This window comes from Dasypus novemcinctus, unplaced genomic scaffold (assembly GCF_030445035.2).
Source record: "Dasypus novemcinctus isolate mDasNov1 unplaced genomic scaffold, mDasNov1.1.hap2 scaffold_69, whole genome shotgun sequence".
In the NCBI taxonomy this organism is placed as follows: Eukaryota; Metazoa; Chordata; class Mammalia; order Cingulata; family Dasypodidae; genus Dasypus; species Dasypus novemcinctus.
Window position 1 is genome coordinate 3,269,323 of NW_026688628.1, and position 8,487 is coordinate 3,277,809.

At 37.5% G+C, this 8,487-nt stretch overlaps 1 non-coding gene across 1 annotated transcript; it reads left to right on the plus strand.

The window, feature by feature from the left end:
* Positions 1–544: 544 nt before the first annotated feature.
* On the plus strand, positions 545–651 carry LOC131277877 (U6 spliceosomal RNA). The gene has a single exon (XR_009184907.1). It is a non-coding gene; the product is annotated as a U6 spliceosomal RNA (small nuclear RNA).
* Positions 652–8,487: the final 7,836 nt, after the last annotated feature.

Consider the following 8,487-nt stretch of genomic DNA (forward strand, 5'->3'; position numbering starts at 1 on the left):
CTAGATGGCAGTCTTACAGGGGAGTAAACAAAAAGCTTGACAAATGTATCATGGAATTTTGTCAATAAAGCAGTTTTCTATGATCTTGAGATTAATCCTTATGGGCCACTTGTAAGAACTGCAGCCTCCACAGAATTTGGGCTCTGAGAGAGGTTTAGACAGCTAGAGTAGAGGTGCATGCATTGATGGACTTCCTCCAGGTAGAAACTGACTAGCTGCTTTGGAATCTGCTGACATATGTGGCACTGCTAGTGAAAAGAAAGGCTAGTGGGGACAGAAGTGATCATTAACCATGACTTGGGACAAGGGATTCATGTGCTCATTTAAATTGAGATTGTAGTGTTAATTTCTACTTAATGGGGAAAGTTCATTTAAAACCAATAGTTTGGGGACTGGCAAGATTAAGAGGGTGAGGATGGAGCTCCAAAATCTTGTTCTCCCAAATAAAGTGTCAGAACCAAATTTCTCAGAACTCCAAAATACAGTGTACAGTTTATACCAAGAGAAAGCTAAATCAAGAAAAATGAAACTTGAAAAGGGTAGGCTGCTCACTTTGGCAGCACATACACTAAAATTAGAATGATACAGAGAAATGTTGCATGACCCATGTTCAAGGATAACACTCAAATTTGTCAAGTGTTCCACATTTTTAGTTCTGATAGCAGCAAGAGAAAAGAGACCCATCACATACAGGGGATACATATAAGATTAAGTGCTGATTTCTCATTTGAAACTTCTGAAGTGAGATGGCAGTGGTATGACATATTTAAGGTACAAAGAAAAAAAAACAGCTAAGAATTCTGTATCCAGGAAAAAAGTTGCTAAAAAATACAGAAGACATTAAAATAAAACACAGATAAAATTGAGAGAATTCATCAACAGGAGACTTAGCCTACAGGAAATACTAAAGGAAATACTGGAACCTGAAAAAGGAAAAAAAAAGTAGGAGAGTGAGGTTTGGGCAGAGTTTAAAATTGAAGATTATTCTGGGGGTAACTAAAAGAGTAAAAAGATAAAAATAAGATAGACAATAAAAAAAGCCTAAAGATAAAATGGATGAAGTAAACACTACATTTACAGTAATAGCATTGAACATTAATGTATCAAAGTCCCCCATTTAGAGATAAAATAGTCAGAATAGATTTTAAAAATATGATCCAACTACATGCTGTCTACAAGAGACTCAGCATAGACCCAAGGGCACAAATAGGTTACAAGTGAAAGGTTGGAAGATGATTTTCCATGAAAATTGTAACCAAAAGAAGAGCTGGGGTACCTTTAATAATATAAGACTAAATAGGCTTTAAATGCAATTATGAGATACAAAGAAAGACTATATATATACAAACACACACCAAGAAGAAAGAACAATCATAAATAATTAAGCACCTAACCAAAGCGCCTGAAAATATATTAAGCAAAAACTGACAAAAATGAGGATAAATAGACACCTGTACATTCACAGTGGGGGACTTCAGTATACCCATCTCAACAATAGACAGAACATCTGAGGTGACTATCAATAAAAATAGAGATCTTTAATAATATGTTAAAGGAACTGGACCTAATTAACATATAGAAGATTTTGCATGTCAAACAGCAGGATATACATTCTTCTTGAGTATTCAGTGATCATTCTCCAGGATAGATCATGTTAAGTCATAGAACAAAACTCAATAAAATTTTAAAATAATATTTACCTCAGTGGAATGAAGCTGGAAATTAATAATGGTTAGAGAACTGGGAAATTCACAGATATTTGAAGCTAAACATAGTCTTAAAACACTTATTGGATCAAGAGTCAATGGGGAGGTGGGGCAAGATGGTGGCTGAGTGAGCTTACCTGACAGTCTCTCCTGCAAAGAAGCAGCTGGGCAGCATTGGGGGTTCTCCGGGACCAGGCTGTTTCAGGATTTTTGCAGGGCAGGAAGTGTCTGGACATCAATTTGGTGGGAAGGTAACGGAGAGGATTAGTCTATAAGATATAATTGAAACTCTATTGCACGGAGGTGAGAGCTGCTCATGGGACACTCCCTCCTGGGGGGGGGTTGGAGCTGCAGAACCTGCACTGTGGTAGCGCTTTTTGGAGGCTCTGTGGTACTGGGGAATTCGCGAGCTCTGGCAGGCTGTTAGGGGGTTGACAGGACGGGATGCCTTTGTTGACTGATTTGGGGAGACAAACAGGGGTTTTGTTGCATAGAAGGGAATTTTTGATTGCGGACACAAGTAATAGTGCTTCTGCCTGGAGCCCCGCCCCCACAAGCCCAGCTGCCAATCTGCAGCAGACTTAGATTGCTGGCAATAAAGGGACATAACCAGGAGGCTGTTACAGGGTGTGGCGGGGGAGGGGGGGACATGTCTGGAAGCCAATTGGGGAATATTTTGCGAAGCTTGGGAATTCCAGTGTTGGACACTGTTGTCAGTTTTTCCAGCTGGAGCCCCACTCCCAGGCCTGGCTTCTGATCTGTGTCATTAAATTGGCTGCAGTGTAGAGGTGCCTTCAGGTGGCCGTTCCGGGGGCTTACAGGGTGGGAGCTGTCCTGAAGCCGAATTGATGATACATCCACAGAATAGACCCCAGTGAGTGAGTGAATTGTGGGGTTCAGACATAAGATAGAGTTTGCGGATCTGACTTCCCCCATAGGGCTGGCACCCAGCTGCGGGGAACACTGAAGGCTGTGTTACAATGCGGTGCTCCCAGGCTTCCTGTTGACCAGATTTGAGGTTGCCAGTTCTGAGTCCCCTAAACCCTGGTGGCCCACACCCCAGGGACTCACACCTCTTGAGTCTTCAATATCTCAGACTTTCCATCCCTAAATCCATCATGCCCTGAGGTCCATCTGAGGTCCTTGAATGACCTAGCCCTCAACGTTTGCATTTTTTCTTTTTTGTTTTGTTTTGTTTTTATTTTCATTTTATCTTATTTTTTATTTTTTCTAATGTCCTGACTGCTAACATTACATTATCCCCTAGTCTTTTCTCCCAGCGTATCCCTCAAAGTCTTTTTTTTTTTCAGTTATTTAGGGTTTTTTTTTGTTGGTGTTGCTGTTGTGTTTGGTGTATATCTTTTTTTTTCTTCCCCCTACCTGTTCCCCACCCTTTACCCACCCCCTTTTTCTTTCTTCCTTTCTTCTCTTTTTTTTTTCTTTTGGTTTTTTCTCTCTCTCGTCCCTCATTTTCTTCTTATTTTATTTTATCTTAATTATACAATAGGTGCTGCATGGAACACCTCACATTTCCAGGGTTTTCTCATCCTCCACTGCCTCATTTCTGTGAGAATTGATTTTGGCTACCTACATGATCCCCTTTCCCCTACATCTTGATATCCTCATCATCTACTGTCTCTCCTATATTCCACCTCCCTTTCTTTGATCCCCAAAGTGTCTAACTCTTAATTTCTAATACCTTTGTTTTGTTTTCTGTCTGTTATCCACTCTTGAAACTACTACCTTTCTTTTCTCTTTCCCTCTCTCATGAAAATACTAGCTTTTTAATTCATACCACATTCCTCTCATATTCAGTCAACTACCTCATTATAGGTACTATATCTACTGCTATAATTCTACACAACTTACATGAATCTAATATCCATCCTCCCAGATCTCATATTGTTACTCTGTTAACATTTATCACCAATACTACTTTACACTTTTTCCTTGCTTACACAATTGCCTTTCCCTGGCCCTAATACTTTCCTTTAAAGTGAACTCAACCAGCAATAAGAAATTAGAATAAGAAGAACAAAGTGACAAAGAGAAGACATAACACCTATGCAAAAACAACAGCTAATTACCCCTAAGACTAGACAAAGAAGCTAAGGAACTGATTAAACCTGTCAAGATAAAATGATGACCAGACAGCAACAAAAATCTACAAACCAAACCAGTAATTAGGAAAACATGGCTGAATCCAATGAGCAAACTAAAAATCAGGATGGGGAGCAGAACTTTGCACAAGAAATGAAAGATCTCAGAACATTTATCACCGACAAATTTAATGAAGTTAAGGAAGAGGTTAACAACACGAAGACAACACTTGGAGGGGAAATTGCAGACATACGCAAAAAGATAACAGATATGATGAGAATGAACACCACAGTTCAAGAAATCAAAAATACACTTGCAGCAAATATCAGCAGACTAGAAGAAGCAGAGCAGAGAATTAGTGATGTGGAAGACAGTACATCAGAAATCAAACAGATAGTAGAAGTGGTTGATAAAAAGATAGAAAAATCCAGCTAGGACTTAGGGACCTGAATGATAATGCAAAATGCTCAAACATATGTATTATAGGCATTCCAGAAGGAGAAGAGAAGGGAAAGGGGTCAGAAGGAGTGTTGCAGGAAATAATGGCTGAAAACTTCCCAAATCTACTGAAAGAAACAGATGTACATATCCAAGAAGCACAGCACACTCCAATTGTCATAAACCCCAACAGGCCCACCTCAAGACATATACTTGTCAAATTATCCAACGCTCAAGACAAAGAGAAAATTCTAAAAGCAGCAAGAGAAAAGAAAACCATCACATACAAGGGAAGCTCCATAAGATTAAGTGCTGATTTCTCATCTGAAACCATGGAAGCAAGAAGGCAGTGGTATGATATAGCCAAGGTACTAAAGGAAAAAAAATTCCAACCAAGAATACTCTATCCAGCTAAACGAGCATTCAAAAATGATGGAGAGTTCAAAATATTCACAGATAAACAGAAACTGAAAGAGTATGCCAACAAGAAACCTCCCCTTCAAGAAATTCTAGAGGGAGTTCTGCAGGAAGAAAGGAAAAAACAGGACAGGCAGAGTCGGAGGAGAGTGTAAGATCAACAAAAAAGACAAAAAGAGAAGAGAAAAAAAACCAAACAAAATATGACAAACACAACTCCAATCATTTATGGCTAACACAAATAATTCCTTGAAAGTAATAACACTGAATGTCAATGGATTAAACTCACCTATCAAAAGATTCAGACTGTGACATTGGATAAGGAAATATAACCCATCTATATGCTGTCTACAAGAGACACATCTTAGACCCAGAGACTCATGGAGGTTGAAAGTGAATGGTTGAAAACAATCATACAAGCAAACAAAAACCAAAAAAAGGCAGGAGTAGCTATATTAATATCAGACAAAATAGACTTTAAATGTGAAACAATTGTGAGAGACAAAGAAGGATACTACATTTTAGTGAAAGGGACAATCTGTCAAGAAGATCGAACAATGATAAATATTTATGCTCCTAACAAGAGTGCCACTAAATACGTGAGGCAAACGCTGGAAAAACTAAGTGAAATAATAGATACATCTACAATTATAGTGGGGGATTTTAATACACCACTATCAACTCTGGACAGAACATCTCAAAAGAGAATCACCAAAGAAACAAAACATTTGAACAGTATATTAGAGGAGCTGGATCTAATAGACATATATAGATCGCTACACCTAAACACAGCAGGATATACATTTTTCTCAAGCGCACATGGATCATTCTCCAAGATAGACCATATGCTAGGCCACAAAGAAAGGCTGAATGAATTCAGAAAGATTGAAATCATACAAAACAATATCTCTGACCACAGTGGAGTCAAGCTGGAAATTTGCAAGAGACAGAAGCCCAGATTTCACACCACGATTTGGAAATTAAACAGCACACTCTTAGAAAAACAGTGGGTCAAAGAGGAAATCTCAAAAGAAATCAATGACTACCTTGAATCAAATGATAATGATAACACAACATACCAAAATTTATGGGATACAGCAAAAGCAGTACTGAGAGGAAAATTTATAGCCATAAATTCATATATCAAAAAAGAAGAGCAAAAATTGAAGAACTTACTGCACATTTGAAGGAATTAGAAAAACAACAACAAAGTGACCCAACAGGAAGAAGAAGGAAGGAAATAACAAAGATAAGAGCAGAACTAAATGAAATAGAAAATAAGAAAGCACTTGAAAAGATAAACAAGACCAAGAGCTGGTTTTTTGAGAAGATCAACAAAATTGACAAACCTTTAGCGAGACTAACAAAGAAAAAAAGAGAGAAGATGCAAATACACAAAATAAGAAATGAGAAAGGCAATATCACCACTGACCCCACAGAAATAAAGACTATCATAAGAGGATACTTTGAAAAACTATATTCCAACAAAAATGACAATCTAGAGGAAATGGACAAATTCCTAGAAACACATATGCAGCCCATATTGACGAAAGAAGAAATGGATGATCTCAACAAACCAATCACAAGTAAAGAGATAGAATCCTTTATTAAAAACCTCCCAACTAAGAAGAGCCCAGGGCCAGACAGCTTCACAGGCGAATTCTACAAAACATTCCGGAAAGAACTAACACCAATCCGACTGAAACTATTTCAAAAAATGGAAACAGAAGGAACATTGCCTAACTCCTTCTATGATGCCAACATTACCCTAGTACCAAAGCCAAACAAAGACACCACAAGAAACGAAAATTACAGACCAATTTCTCTAATGAACCTAGATGCAAAAATACTTAACAAAATACTTGCTAATCATATTCAACAACACATTAAATGAATTATATACCACGACCAAGTGGGATTCATTCCAGTTATCAAGGATGGTTCATCATAAGAAAATCAATGTAATACACCATATAAACAGATTGAAGGAAAAAAATCGCATGATTATATCTATAGATGCAGAAAAAGGATTTGACAAAATACAGCACCCTTTCTTGATAAAAACACTCCAAAAGATCGGAATACAAGGAAATTTTTTGAACATGATAAAGAGTATATATGAGGAACCTACAGCCAACATTGTTTACAATGGAGAAATCCTAAAATCCTTCCCTCTAAAGTCAGGAACAAGACAAGTACGACCATTGTCTCCCCTTCTATTTAACACTGTCTTAGAAGTACTTGCTCGAGAACTGAGGCAAGAACCAGATATAAAAGGCATTCAAATTGGAAAGGAAGAAGTCAAAATTTCATTATTTGCAGATGACATGATCCTATACGTAGAAAACCCTGAGAGATCTACAACAAAGCTTCTAGAACTCATAAATGAGTTTAGTAAAGTCGCAGGTTATAAGATCAATGCGCAAAAATCAGTAGCATTTCTGTACACCAATAATGAGCAAGATCAGGAGGAAATCAAGAAACAAATACCATTTACAATAGTAAATTAAAAAATCAAATATTTAGGAATAAATTTAACTAAAGATGTAAAAAACTTATACACCGAGAATTATACAAGACTGTTCAAGGAAATTAAAGAAGACCTGAATAAATGGAAGACTATTCCTTGTTCATGGATAGGAAGACTGAATATTATTAAGATGTCTATCCTACCAAAACTGATCTACACATTCAATGCAATCCCAATAAAAATCAACGCAGCCTTCTTTAAGGAACTAGAAAAACTAACTATGAAATTTATTTAGAAAGGAAAGAGACCCCGAATAGCCAAAGACATACTGAAAAAGAAAAACGAAATTGGAGGAATCACACTACCTGACTTCAAAACATACTACAGAGCTACAGTGGTGAAAACAGCATGGTATTGGCATAAGGAGAGACACATAGACCAATGGAATTGAATTGAAAGCTCTGATATAGAACCTCACATATACAGCCACATAATATTCGATAAAGCCACCAAACCCTCTCAATGGAGAGAGTGGCCTATTCAACAAATGGTGTCTGGAGAACTGGATAGCCATATGTAGAAGAATGAAAGAGGATTACCATCTCACACCTTATACAAAGATCAACTCAAGATGGATCAAAGACCTAACTATAAGAGCAAAGACCATAAAAACCTTAGAAAGTAGTGTAGGGAAACATCTACAGGACCTTGTAATAGGAAATGGATTTATGAATATCTCACCAAAAGCACGAGCAGCAAAAGAACTAATAGATAAATGGGACTTCCTCAAAATTAAAGCCTTCTGCACCTCAAAGGAGTTTGTCAAGAAAGTAAAAAGGGAGCCCACACAGTGGGAGAAAATATTTGGAAATCATATATCTGATAAGAAACTTATAACTTGCATATATAAAGAACTTCTATATCTTGAAAATAAAAAGATAAACAACCCATTTAAAAAATGGGAAAAAGACTTAAACAGACACTTCTCCGAAGAAGAAATACAAATGGCAAAAAAGCACGTGAAAAAATGCTCCAAATCTCTAGCTATCAGGGAAATGCAAATCAAAACTACAATGAGATACCATCTTACACCCATAAGATTGGCAGCTATGAAAAAAACAGAAGAATACAAGTGCTGGAGAGGATGTGAAGGAAGGGGAACACTCATCCACTGCTGGTGGGAATGCAGAAGGATCCAACCATTCTGGAGGACAGTATGGCGGTTTCTCAAAAAACTAGCCATAGATTTGCCATATGACCCAGCAATACCACTGCTGGGTATATACCCAGCAGAACTGAAAACAAGGACACAAACCGATATATGTACACCAATGTTCATAGCAGCATTGTTCACTA